Source organism: Babylonia areolata, chromosome 25 (assembly GCF_041734735.1).
Source record: "Babylonia areolata isolate BAREFJ2019XMU chromosome 25, ASM4173473v1, whole genome shotgun sequence".
Classification (NCBI taxonomy): Eukaryota; Metazoa; Mollusca; class Gastropoda; order Neogastropoda; family Buccinidae; genus Babylonia; species Babylonia areolata.
Genome location: NC_134900.1, coordinates 27,644,637 through 27,649,636, shown reverse-complemented (window position 1 = coordinate 27,649,636; position 5,000 = coordinate 27,644,637). Strand labels below are relative to the sequence as shown.

Sequence of the window (5,000 nt, the reverse complement as noted above, 5' to 3'; positions counted from 1 at the left end):
CTGTGTGTGGCGGCGACAAAGACAGAAAGAAAGACACAGAAGGAGGAAAGAAGAGAGAGAGAGGATGAAGGGAGAAGAGAGAGAGAGAGAAAAAAAAACCCAACAAAAAACAACAGTAAAAACAAAAACAAAAACAAAGACTGTTTTTCGTTGTTGGTGCTGTGAGGAAAGAGACCTTGTTGGAGTCCAGCCATTTCTCTTCTTTCTGACACAGAGTTAAAAAAAAAAAGAAAAAAAAAAAGAAAAAAAAAAGGTGTCAGTTTTCCTAACACCGGACAAAGCCTGCTTCTTCTGTCTCGGTCACTGACTTCCTGACTGACTGACTAACTGACCGCACGTGTGTGTGTGTGTGTGTTGGCTGCCTGGACTCCCCAGTACACATGACGTGAAGTCAGTCAGTAACTAAAGTGTCACCTTGCTGCTGGTCAAACTAGTTCGGTCCAAGCAGTCTCTGGATTTGACACAAGGCGGCTACGTTTCTTCTGCAAAAAAATTAATTAACTATGGGGAGAGGTGGGGGTAGCGTTTATGATAATTATCAGATCACCGCCGACGATTCCAAGCGCTACCTGCTTCGCTCCGTTGAAGGTAAGGTTGAATTATTCTTTTCTTTTTTTTTTCCCCTTTCATTATTAACCTTTTCACCCAAAACCCCCATTGTCTGTGTGTGTGTGTGTGTGTGTGTGTGTGTGTGTGTGTGTGTGTGTTAACTATGGGGGGAGGGGGTATTTATGATCACCAAAGATTCCCGCTTGCACACAACCAGACACTTCCCTCCGTTTTTTGTCACAACAGATTTCTCTGTGTGAAATTCGGGCTGCTCTCTCCTGGGAGAACGCGTCGCTACACTGAGAGCGCCACCCATTTTTTTTTTTTTCCCTGCGTGCAGTATTATTTGTTTTTCCTATCGAAGTGGATTTTTCAACAGAATTTTGCCAGGGACAACCCTTTTTGTTGCCGTGGGTTCTTTTACGTGCGCTAAGTGCATGCTGCACACGGGGGGCCTCGGTTTAATCGTTTCATCCGAATGACTAGCGTCCAGACCACCACTCAAGGTCTAGCGGAGGGGGAGAAAATAATTATTGGCGATTCGATTCGAACCAGCGCGCCGGCTCAGATTCTCTCGCTTCCCAGGCGGACGCGTTACCTCTAGGCCAATCACTCCACGGTTAAACGGTTCTCTTATTTTCCATTATTAACCTTTTCACCCTAACCATATCCCCCCCCCCTCCACACACACACACACCCTCCCCTCTTCCCAAAAGGTTATTATAGACAGATCCCTTCTAATAGAGTGGAGCGGGTGGTATACGTAATTATGATAGGTCAGTCGTGACGTGTCCGACCAGGACCATCGACCAACAGCAGACAAGGCTGCCAGCAACTGCTGTCCCGAATATCTGGGGCGAGAATTAATTAAGTTTGGTAAACGATTTCCCCGCTGCAATGGAGGCACCATTGATCCTGCAGCTCTCTCACTTTGCTGCTGGTCCCACTGTAAACTTCTGTCAATCTGCGATACAGGGAAAATTACAGTTTCCCCCCACCCCCCCACCCCTTGTGGTTTGGGTAGCGGGGGAGGGGTGTGGGTGGGGGTGGGGGTGTGGGTGGGAGTGGGGTGGGGGGGGACAGCTTGTGTGTGTGTGTGTGTGTGTGTGTGTGTGTGTGTGTGTGTGTGTGTGTGTGTGTGAAAGAGAGTGAGTGAGTGAGCGCGCGCGTGTGTGCATGTGTGTGTGTGTGTGTGTGAAAGAGAGTGAGTGAGCGAGCGCGCGCATGTGTGCATGTGTGTGTGTGTGTGTGTGTGTGTGTGTTAGTGTGTGTGTGTGTGTGCATGTGTGTGTGTGTGTGTGCATGTGTGTGTGTGTGTGTGTGTGTGTGTGTTTGTGTGTGTGTGTGTGTTAGTGTGTGTGTGTGTGTGCATGTGTGTGTGTGTGTGTGTGTTAACTACAGGGGTGGCGGCAGGGTGGGTGGGGGCGTGGGGGCCCGGGGGGGGGGGGGGGGGGCGGGGCTAGAGGGGGGTTATGATTCCAAGCGCGTCCTGCTTCCATACAGACCCTTTAGTCCGTTCAAGGTAAGGTTGAACTGTTCTCTATTGCCCATTATTAACCTTTTCACCTCCACACACTCCCCCCCCCCCCCCCCTGCACCCTCACCGAAAGGATATTACAGACAGAGCTCCCTTCTGATAAAGTGGAGTGGCTCGTTGTACGTGACAGGGTCTCTACATTTTTCCCTCGTTGCGGTTAGTTAGAGGTGGGGGGGCAGCTGTGTGTGTGTGTGTGTGTGTGTGTGTGTGTGTGTGTGTGTGTGCGTGTGTGTGTGTGACAATGTTTGACAGTGTGTGTGTGTATGTGTATTGGGTGGGGAGGTGAGGGTGTGGGGGTTGGGGGGTTTGTGAGGGGGTGGGTGGTGGGTAGGGTGTGTGTGTGTGTGTGTGTGTGTGTGTGTGTGTGTGTGTGTGCGTGTTTGGTTGGTTGTTCGTGTTACTGTTAACGTTGGTGGTGTGCTTCTGTTTCTTGTTCTTGTTCTTCTCCTCCTCCTCCTCCTCTTCCACCTCTTCCTCCTCCGCCTTATACTCCGTCATTTTTTCTTACTTTCTTTCTTCTTCATTTTCTGTTGATATCTGCCAGTCCCTCTCTCTTTCTGTTAATGGGTTTGAACCCCCCCCCCCCCCCCCCCGATATTCTTCAATTTGGAATAACCGTTGAATTGTTCAGTGCTCGGGTCTTGGTTCCAATGAAGTTTGCCGTTGTTCGAAAGGGGAGGGGGGGGGGGTGAGTCCTAAACACATTAACGACGGTATTATGGCTTTATCTATCTATCTATCTATCCATCTATCTATCTATATATGCATATATCTCTATATATCTATGTATATATAGAGAGAGAGGAGGAGGAGATAGAGAGAGATAGAGAGAGAGAGGAGAGAGAGGGAGAGAGAGACAGAGATAGAAAAAGATGATGATGATGATTTGTATTTGTTGTATTCGTATTTCTTTTCATCACAACAGATTTCTCTGTGCGAAATTCGGGCTGCTCTCCCCAGGGAGAACGCGTCGCTACACTATAGCGCCACCCCCATTTTTTTTTTGGTATTTTTTCCTGCGTGCAGCTTTATTTGTTTTTCCTATCGAAGTGGATTTTTCTACAGAATTTTGCCAGGATCAACCCTTTTGTTGCCGTGGGTTCTTTTACGTGCGCTAAGTGCATGCTGCACACGGGGCCTCGGTTTATCGTCTCATCCGAATGACTAGCGTCCAGACCACCACTCAAGGTCTAGTGGAGGGGGAGAAAAATACTGGCGACTCTGTCGGGTTTCGAACTCAGCACGCTCAGATTTTCTCGCTTCCTAGGCGGACGCGTTGCCTCTAGGCCATCATTAGGCCATGATGATGATGATGATGATGATGATGATGATGACTATCCTCGGTTCGACACAAAGCTCTAAGCGCTTTACAGACCCCGGAGTCATTTGTACACCAGGCTGCCCACCTGGTTAGGGCCAACCAACAGCCGCTATTGCCCGCTTATCATTCGTTTCCTGTGTCATTGTTCAATCAGGTTTCGTCACGCACTTACACACACACACACACACACACATAAGACCACACTATCTTCTATTACATAGTGCAGTTCACTTGAGACAGACAGAGAGAAACACACACACACACACACACACACACACACACACACACACACACACACACACACACAATCACCTAACCCATGCGCTCACTAAGCCAAAACACACACATATCAATCTCCCCTTTTAGCACAGCAAAGTGCACAGACAGTGACTGAAGGAGACACCCATACCCCCCATGGTACCCGCAAGCTTATCCCCCCAAAATACAATACCTACTCATATCTCCCAGGTCAACATAAATTATGTGCAGACCTGCTAGTGCCTGAACCCCCTCCGTGTGTATACGCACGCAGAAGATCAAATACGCACGCTAGAGATCCTGTAATCCATGTCAGCGTTCGTTGTTTCAGTTTCAGTTTCAGTAGCTCAAGGAGGCGTCACTGCGTTCGGACAAATCCATATACACTACACCACATCTGCCAAGCAGATGCCTGACCAGCAGCGTAACCCAACGCGCTTTGTCAGGCCTTGAGAAAAAAAAAAGAAATAAATAAATAAAACTAAACTAACTAAATAACAATATAATTAAACATAAATAAATTAATTAATTAATAATAATAATGAAAATAAAATAAAGCGTTCGTTGGGTTCAGGAAACATGAACATACCCAGCATGCACACCCCCGAAAACGGAGTATGGCTGCTGCCTATATTACAGCGGGGTAAATAAACAAAACGGTCATACATGTAATAGAATATGACATGTCTGTATGAGTACAAATTATGTGTGCGTGGCTTAAACCTGATTGACTGACACAGGAAACGAATGATGAGCGCCTAAATGGCAGCTAGCTATCAGTTCGGCTCTACACAAGGTAGGTAGACAGCCTGTTGTAGAAATGGCTCCGTGTTTGTAAAGCGCTTAGAACTGGGGCCTTCGACCGAGGATAGTCGCTGTATTAAGTAACCGTATCATTCATTCATTCATTCATACCCACCTACCTACCTACCTACTTACCCCAAACACAACAGTGGTAGTAATGTATCGATTGGCAGCCAATACGGATCGATAACTGACGAACCAGTTCAGGTGTGTGATCGGACACATCATATCATTTTTCACGGCATGATTTCAATCGGCCCCCGACAGGTGTGTGGTTTTCTGTGGACCCCCTTTTGGAGAACCAGAACCTGCTCAGAGCGAATCTCTGCTCAGGGCCTCGTGTTTATTATAATACAGATCCCTAACAAATATTTTGAGACACACACACACACACACACACACACACACACACACACACATCTACTCTCCCCAAACACACACACACACACACATCCACTCTCCCACACACACACACACACATCTACTCTCCCCAAACACACACACACACACTCTCTCTCTCTCTCTCCCCAA

At 47.6% G+C, this 5,000-nt stretch overlaps 1 protein-coding gene across 3 annotated transcripts in view; it reads left to right on the top strand.

Moving 5' to 3' along the window:
- The window catches only part of LOC143299525 (uncharacterized), an 86,749-nt gene that overhangs the window by 25,163 nt on the left and 56,586 nt on the right, over window positions 1–5,000 (top strand). The window contains exon 1 of one of the 3 annotated variants that reach the window (XM_076612793.1): window positions 1–588. This exon is cut by the window's left edge and continues 65 nt beyond it. The exons of the other annotated variants lie outside the window; for them this stretch is intronic. The gene's annotated coding sequence lies outside the window, so the exon portion shown is untranslated. The remainder of the gene's footprint in view (window positions 589–5,000) is intronic. 3 annotated transcript variants of the gene reach the window in all.